Raw genomic sequence first — 9,418 nt, 5'->3', positions numbered from 1 at the left:
CTTTAGGGGGGCCGCACAGCCCTCCATGTGCTTGCCAGAGGTAGCCTGACTGCCATTAGGTACCGAGATGAGATCCTCAGACCCCTTGTGAGACTATATGCTGGTGCGGTTGGCCCTGGGTTCCTCCTAATGCAAGACAATGCTAGACCTGATGTGGCTGGAGTGTGTCAGCAGTTCCTGAAAGACGAAGGCATTGATGCTATGGACTGGCCCGCCCGTTCCCCAGACCTGAAGCCAATTGAGCACATCTGGGACATCATGTCTCGCTCCATCTACCAATACCACATTGCACCACAGACTGTCCAGGGGTTGGGGGATGCTTTAATCCAGGTGTGGGAGGAGATCCCTCAGGAGACCATCCACTCATCAGGAGCATGTCCAGGTGTTGTAGGGAGGTCATACAGGCACATGGAGGCCACACTACTGAGCCTCATTCTGACTTGTTTTAAGGAGTTGGGTCAGCCTGTAGTGTTTTTTTCCACTTTAATTTTGAGTGTAACTCCAAATCCAGACCTCCATGGGTTGCTAAATTTGATTTCCATTGATAATTTTTGTGTGAGTTTGTTGTCAGCACATTCAACAATGTAATGAACAAAGTATTTAATAAGAATATTTCATTCATTCAGATCTAGGATGTCTTATTTTTGTGTTCCCTTTATTTTTTTGAGCAGTGTACAATCCAGTCGTTAAGTGAAGGAGTGAGAAAAAAGAGAATTGTAGAACATTTGCTCAAACTGGTGCTGAATTCGCATCTCTTTTGGTTTGTATTCCCCCCCAAATTTCTTTTCCATAGACACTGGTGTCTGTTTTACTTTCAGTTGTTCTAAAATGAGTGTCTACAGAAAATCTGGGGGCTGCTCAATTTTTATTCCCCATCTCTTTAACTTTCTCCCCCCCTTTTCTGACCTCTTCTTTCACATTTGCTCTTGCTTTGCTTCAATCGCATTTAAGCAGGGGTGGGATTCTACCGGTTCTGTCCAGTTCTATAGAAGTAGTTCGGAGAACTGGTAAAATGGCCCCCTGGCTGGCCCCGCCACTCTCTGCCCACTTCTCCGCTCCCTGCCCAGTCAGTCTCTATTCAGGCATGATATTCCGCTCTGGGAAAAAAATCGGGGCCGGACAAAAGAGACCCCCCCCCGCCCGGGGAGCGCCCGCTGCTTTCCCTCGCTGGGACTGGGCGGCGGCGTGTTGCACGGAGGCTGGTCTGTGGCTGGCCCAGCTCCCTTTTCCTGCCGCTCAGCGGCCTCCGCTCGCACTGCTCGGGCTCCGCTCAGGTATCCGGCTGGGGCTGTCAGGAGTTGCTACCGCCAGCGCAGCTCCACGCTGGCTCAGTCCCGCGTTGCCTCGGGAAGGAAAGGCAAAACCAGGAGCTGCTGCTGCCGTTGCAAAGCGCCGCCGCGGCTCTTCCTTTTTGCCTTTCCTTCCTGAGGCAACACGGGACTGGAGCCGCGGAGCCGCGCCAGCAACTCCTGACTCGGGGCCTCCGAGGGGAGAGGAAGGAGGAGAAGAAGGGTGGGGGGAAAGGAGGGCGATTTCCAAAAATCAGAATTCCGATTTTAATCGGAAGAATATCATGCCTGCTATTGCACATGTGGAACATTGTGTGCATGCGTGACATGCCTGCAGCTTGTTTTTGCCTGCCAGGCCAGCCATTACTGCCTGCTATGGCCCTTTACTGCTATGCCTTTACTGATCTTCCTAGGTGAGTGAAGCTCTGAAGACCTGGTCGCCTCCCCCCACACCGCCCTTGCCTTTTTGCTGCCACAGCCGGTCGCCTTTCTCCTACCACTTGCTTTCCCCCAAGGAACATGTGGAGAGGCTTGTATAGGTTGAATCCTGCTTTTCTCTGTTTGCCTGGCAGCTGTTGGGGGGGTGGGCCCCATTAGAAACCCTGCCCAGCCCCTCCCAGAAGTCCCCAAGAGGCTCGTTGGGCTACCAGGTAAGTATAGGGTAGCCTCCTGGGAGAAAATACGGGGAGTTGGGGGGAGTCCAGCATCACACCCCCCATACCCCGTTTCTGCTCCCAAGAGGCTCCAGGGAGGCTTGCTAAGCCCTGTTTTGGGCCTAGGAGGTCTTTCTTCAGCTTCCTGGGAGCATCCAGCCTTACAGTATGCCTGGATTCAGTGTTTAGCAAAAAGAACATGGTATTGATTACTGCCTTGGGAATGTTCTGGGTAATCAAAACTATGCAGCCTCCTAAAACTGTTGGGGCCAATCTTCTTTCTTTCTTCCATGTCCTCTTCAAAACTAGTAAGTTGCTGTCTTTTTCATGCCAGGCCTACTGTGGTAAGTTCAGAATGGATTTTGTAGAGAACAGCTTACCTTTAGGTCTCATTCATTTGCTCAATTTCAGAGCATACGTTACACAATTTCCAAAGCATAATTCAGACTATTCAGCAGTTTGACTAGCTGCTGCTTGATTATTTCTATTGTTGTCACAACCTTTATGGAGTGTCCAATGACCTTTTAAGTTTGACAAGCAAAAAACATAGTAAATATTTCTCACAAATATTTTCCCTCTTCCACTTTATGGTTCGTTTAACATACAAAATTATGTGCTGTGTTAATATTCAGGCAGTTTGCAAATTTGTGTTTTTTGTTATTGGAAGGCAACTCTTTAATTTGAAGATGGTGGTAAATTCTTGGTAATAAAATGGCAAGTAGAAAGACTCACTTCTACTTGCCATTTAGAAAGGGTTAGAAAGAATGAGAAGGTTAAGCTTTGGTTTGTTTCCAATCTCCTTTTCTTGACTTGGTTTTCATAAAAAGTAGCTTTGGAATTGAAGCCATATTGTGTTAAAATAAAATTCTTTCTGTATAAGTACAAGTATGCAAAAAGTTTCAAGATTAATCCAAGATGTTTAATGGCATTAAATATCTGGGTGTTGTACTAAGGTTTAAGTCAGAGGTCTTCAAACTTGGCAACTTTAAGACTACTTCAACTCCCAGAATTCTCCAGCCATCATAGCTGACTGGAGAATTCTGGGAGTTGAAGTCCACAAGTCTTAAAGGCAACTTTGGGGACCCCTGGTTTAAGTAGAAAGAGGTTCCAACTGAAAATATACAAATGAATACCATATTTATTCTTTCTTTCTTTCTTTCTTTCTTTCTTTCTTTCTTTCTTTCTTTCTTTCTTTCTTTCTTTCTTTCTTTCTTTCTTTCTAGGATGAAAAAGAAAGAGGGAGGGATGGGAGAAAAAAAGAAAGGGAGGGAAGGGAGAAAGAGGAAAGGGAAAGGAATGTGAATGAGATATGGATGGACGGACAATGGATGGAGGGAGGGAGAGAGGGAAAGAAAAAGGAGAGAAAGGAAGGACCACAAACTGGCACTAGACACAGCTTCAGGGGTTGCTTTGAAACAGCACAGAAATCCAGGGCTGGAAGGGACCTCAGAGGTCATCTAGTGTCCAACCTCACACCAAGAGCATTGTTAAAGTGAATTTCTATCTTTTGACCCACCCAGTAATGGGACCACCAAGCCACTCCCAGCCAGTCACATGACCAGTAAGCCACACCCACAACTTAGGCCATGCCCACAGAACCAGTGTTAAGAAATTTGAATCCCACCCCTGCATTTAAGGTTGGGCAGTCGGTCAGTTTAGATCCTGTTCTTCGTGGATTCTATTCATCTGAATCGGACTCAGTTCTTTTTTTGCAGTGTGCTAAAGAAGTCAGTGGGACTTAGTTTAGCATGACTGTCCTAAATCCCACCGTCTTATGAAGTCTGTATGATCACCTCTAAATCCAACTTGTTATTTCTGTGTAAATAGAAGAAATGCTTTCTGTATTTATTTGATATTATTTTGAGATGGTTTTTTAAAAAAAATTGTATACTTTTCCCTGCCAGACTCCTGACCTTTTCCCCTCCCAATCCAATAAAATTAATTCTTTGGCATAATATTGTGTAAAATTTCTCTTTATGGAGAATGGTAAAACAAATGTTTTACTTAGCATTTTTTTTTTACTGCAGAATAGAATTAGAATTAGAGTTGAATTAGAATTAAAATTAGAATAGAGTAGAGAAAGTGGAATAGAATAAGAGTAGAGGAATGGAATGGAATGGAATGGAATGGAATAGAATAGAATAGAATAGAATAGAATAGAATAGAATAGAATAGAATAGGGAGGGGGTAGGGGAGAAGAGATGAGTAGGATAGAGAAAAGAATAGAGAAGAGAAGATAATTCTTTATTGGCAAGTGGGATTGGACATGCAAAGAATTTTTCTCTGGTTCATAAGCTCACAATGTACATATAAACAAGGTCATAGATCATAAAATACAACAATAGATACATCATAAGAAACTAACAGGAGAAGATAATAGGAAAGATAAGAAATGGGACAGTGCTGTAGGAATTAGGAATTCAGCAGTGTGGTGGCGGGGGGAGAAACGATCTGCATCTAGTAGTATTGGCATGCAATGCCCTATAGCAGCATAACGGTTGTAGTTAAAGAAGACTGCTTGTATAAGGCCATGCAGGGATTATTATAGTTGACAGAAGTATTCATTCCACTTCTGGGTTCATTTTGATAGCATGACCAATTAGTTGCCAAAGAACAGACAAGAAATGTAATCATGGGGAACGAATCTGTCATGGCAAGTAATTTTATTCAGTACCTGCTAGCCCTATCAAGTTTTGAACAAGAAATTGTTAAACATTGGCCCATGGTTACCCTTATAAATTAAAAAAAATAATCAATTGTAAAATGTCGGAAACTCGTACACTTCGAAATTCGAATTCTTTAATGGTCTGTAACACGAATCCAGCAGTGTTATATATATGTATATGCATATATGAAGAAGACTTCATGGTGGTGACATCATGCTGACATAAATGGATGCAGTTTCCTTGGCAATGATTCCTTGGGCTTTTACTGTTTTTTCAGTCTAAAACAATGTTTCTTAAAATTGGCAACTTAAAGATGTATGTACTTCAACTACTCCAGGAACTGATGAAGAATTAGGTTCATTGGATCTTGTAATAAAACCCCAGTTACTTCATCTGTCCTTTACAAAAGGGAATTGCAATAGTTTATATACCCAGGAGAATTTCAAATTATAAGTAGTCCTTGACTTACCACCATTCGTTTAGTTGACTGTTCAAAGTTACAACGAAACTGAAAAAAAAAGTGATTTATGAACATTTTTCACACGACTGTTGCAGCATCTCTATGGTCATGTGATCAAAACTGAGTTTCTTGGCAGCTGACTCATTTATGACGGTTTCACTGTCCCAAAGGCATGTGATCAGCGTTTGTAACCTGCCTAGCCAGCTTCTGACAAGCCAAATCAATGGGGAGAAGCCAGCTTTGCATAACAACTGAACGATTGATCGACTTAACAACTTTAGTGGTTCACATAACAACTGTGGCAAGAAACATTGCAAAATGGATGAAACTCACTTAACTGTCTTGCTTAGACATGTAAATCTGGGGTTCCATTGTGGTCTGGAGTGTGTCAGATTGACTTTGTCAGGGCTGGGCTTCAAAATTTTTAGCAACGGGTTCTCTTCCTGGTTGCTGGGTGGGCATGGCCATGGTGGGTGTGGCTTAGTCAGCCTCCTGCACCATAGCAGCGGTGCAGGGGAGTGTTTTTGTCCTCCCTGGGCTCCAGAAGCTTTCCCCGAGCCTCTGGGAGGGCGAAAATGGCCTCTCCGGGCTCCGGAGGCTCTCCGGAAGCCGGAAACGAGCCTGTTTCTGGCCTTCCTGAACTTCCGGATGGCCTGTTTTTTTGTCCTCCCCGAGCCACGTGGGGACTCCTGGGAGGGGTGGGGCAGGTGGATATGGGGTGGATGGATTTGCGGGGTTCTTTGAACTGCAGAATCTTAGCTAGAGGATCTCCCGAACCCCTGCAAACCCCCAGCAGCCCACCCATATTTTGTCTATTTTAATGTATTTTTAAAAATGGACTACCATACTAACCCATATACGTACATACACGTACATGTATATACATACTATAGTTTACTGTGTGAATTCATTAATTGCTTATTTAATAAATCATGAGATGGGTGGCATATATATTTAATAAATAAACCATGGTTAACCAAACCATGGTTTAGCATAACGTACATTCAGGGTCTCCGCTGCTCAATTTGAGGTAAAATCCAGCCTAATACCAGCTCCTTAACTAGCATGTACGTGAACAGATTCCTGAACTGTGTTCTCCAATTGAGAAGGGTAACATTTCTATAACCTTTCTTCAAATCATAATTGCAGGCAGTGTTTGCTGTTTAATTGCTTGCCTTGGTCCTGTAGAAAAAGCTAAGTTTTAATTGGCTGTTTTAATTGGCTCCCGAAAGAGAGCCCAAAGGCACATGTTCAAATGTACTTCTGCTAAATGAGGCCAAAATGTTTTTCTCTTTAATTAATTTAACTCTTGTTTCCCTTTCTCTTCCCTTGAGAAAATGGCAGCGTTTGGACTAATGTACCAAGTAAATGCTTAGATGCAAATGCCAAGGGAAAGTCGTGGAGGCTTTAAAATCTCTTACATACTTTTTTTAATCTTAGGAAAGAAGGCGAGAATCACTTGCTGTTTCCTGCCATTAAAGATGCCTAATGGATTGTTTATGAAAACTACCATTGTGGGGTTTTTCCAAGGACAAACTCACTTCTTGCACTTGGGCAGGAGACAAAGCCTTGGTGATCAGACAGGATGACAAATAGTCCTCAGCTTACAACAGTTCACTTAGTGGCCATTCAAAGTTACAACGGGCATTGAAAAAAAATGAGTTGTGATCATTTCAGCATCCCTATGATCACCTGATTTACATTTGGATACTTGAAAACTGGCCCACATTTATGAAGGCTGCAGTGTCCCTGGATCATGAGATCCCCTTTTGCAACCTGACAAGCAGTCAGTGGGGAAACAAGATTCATTTAATGACCATGTTACTAATTTACAACTGCAGTGATTCACTATGTGGCAAGAAAAGTCGTAAAATGGGGGGGGGGAATCACTTAACAAATTTCTCACATAAATTTTAGGCTCAGTTGTGGTTATAAGTTGAGGACTTACCTGTATAACATCTGATAAAGCAAGATTGCTACCTTTTCTGGCCAGAGCCTAAATAATATATGAATAAAGACGTGTCCCACAATAATGTTGCAGGATCCAATCTGAGTAGGTCCAGAGGTGGTATTCAGCAGGTTCTGACCAGTTTTGGAGAGCCGGTAGCAGAAATTTTGAGTAGTTTGGAGAACCGGCAAATACCACCTCTGACTGGCCCTGCCCCCATCTATTCTCTGCTTCCCGAGTCCCAGCTTATCGGCTGGGTCTTCTTTTGTTGCCCTGCACAGGAGAACAGAGCTGGAAAGCAGGTTAGTGGGGTGGGGAGGGAATGGGGATTTTGCAGTATCCTTCCCCTGCCATGCCCACCAAGCCATATCATGCCCACCAGGCCACATCCACCAGTAGTAAAAAAATTTGAATCCCACCACTGGGTAGGTCACTGGGAACAGAGGTTTTGTTTTGCTTCTTTCCAGAAAAGTTCCCTGAATATGGGCTCCAACAAGAGCCTGAAAACTTGGAAAACAAAACCTCTAATCCCAGTGACCAACCCAGATTGGATCCTGCAAAACATATATGAACCAAAGAAAAGAGAGTCAAGCTATTCTCCAAAGCACCTGAATGTGGTACAAGAACAATGGATGGAAACTAATCCAGAAAGAACCAACTGAGAATTAAGAAGAATTCAGAACAATTAATCAGTGCGACGACTCACTTCTAGAAGCTGTGGGTGCTCCAATACTGGAGGTTTTTGAGAAGAGATTGGACAACAATTTTTCTAAAATGGTGTAAGGTTTCCTGCTTCAGCAGGGGTTGGACTAGAAGACTTCCAGGATCCCTCTATTATTCTGTGATTCTATTAAAACACAATTTACATTTGATCACTCCTGTATTTTTTTTATAAGTTTCTCCTTTAGCCAGATTACAGTTCAGAGGCAATTCAAGATGTTTTTGGAATTTTATACAAGGTTGAACATCTCCATTGAGAGTCATTATTTATAACTATGGTTTATTGAAAAACACATTTAGTTCTTTTTACATGTTATAAGTCAAAATCTATGGCCTACAAACACTCAACACAATATACCAATGCAAAGAAAACACATGATGGTTTAGCACCAAATAGGGATTTTTTTTCTACTCTTACTTCTCTTTTCTTTCTCTCTCTTTCCTCTTTTACTTCTCAACTCTATTTCTTTTCTTCTTTTCTACATTTGTGTATGTGTTGTTTGTTTATTTTAATTGTAAAATTAATAAAATTTGTTTAAAAAAAAGAATACATGAAATAGGTACAATTAAATGGGGACAATAGGACAGGGACAGTAGGCACGATGGTGCACTTATGCACATCCCTTACAGACCTCTTAGGAATGGGGTGAGGTCAATAGTGGATAGTTTAAGGTTAAAGGAGTGGGGGTTAGAGGATGTAACAACAGAGTCAGGTAGTGCATTCCAGGCATTGACCACTCTGTTGCTGAAGACGTACTTCGTGAACTTCTCACAACTTCTTACCTGGCATCTTCTTCACTAACTTTCTTACATAGTAATTGTTAAGTAAGTAAATAAAATACCATAACATCACATTCAAGCTATGCAGCATCAAAAGGTATCAGCATTTTGGAAGAAGGAATGGGAAAAAATGTCATCAGTAACACCATGGCTTCCCAGGGAGGAGGCATCCTATTCTAGAGAGTGGCCCAAGACAATAGACTGCACAATCCAGAGCTGGATGGGGAAGAGAGGAAAAGTTCCAGGAAAGCTACCCCCTAAGTTTTCGCGGGTACTTACATGTATGGTGTTCGGCTTGGTTCGGGTATTTTCCCACGTCATTGTAGTTCTTTTAAAGTTGTAGCAGCGTTTCAGCAGAATCTCATCTGCCATCATCAGGCTTCTGTGTTGTGTCCGTCTGTGGGTGCGTCCCACAGACGGACCAACACAGAAGCCTGATGATGGCAGATGAGATTCTGCTGAAACGTGCTACAACTTTAAAAGAACTACAATGACGTGGAAAATACCGAATATCCAAGTCTAACACCATACATACATACATACATACATACATACATACATACATACATACATACATACATATATATTGAGTATAAGCAAATGCAAGAACTGGAGTTGATTGATTCTCATTGCATTGTTGGAAGCCCCCTTCCAGAGAATGAAATATTTTGGGGAATATTCAAAGAGGCAGAATATTATATTTCCCCAAAAGAGAAATTGAGAAAAATCTTAACACATGCAGAAAGCAGGCCCAGTCTTCCTGCTATATGAAAACAGCTTCAAACTAAAAGCTTGAAGAGGCTTACTTTTAGGAATTGGGCCAATCTATTCATAAACAAATCGCTTTCAGCCACAGCTCCCACTGGCGCTGATGGGATTAAGAATTTACATTCTCCCACCCA

This window comes from Notechis scutatus, chromosome Z (assembly GCF_049901735.1).
Source record: "Notechis scutatus isolate UNSWTSFEM ecotype Mainland chromosome Z, rNotScu1.2, whole genome shotgun sequence".
NCBI lineage: Eukaryota > Metazoa > Chordata > Lepidosauria > Squamata > Elapidae > Notechis > Notechis scutatus.
Note: the sequence above shows the minus strand (reverse complement) of the source record.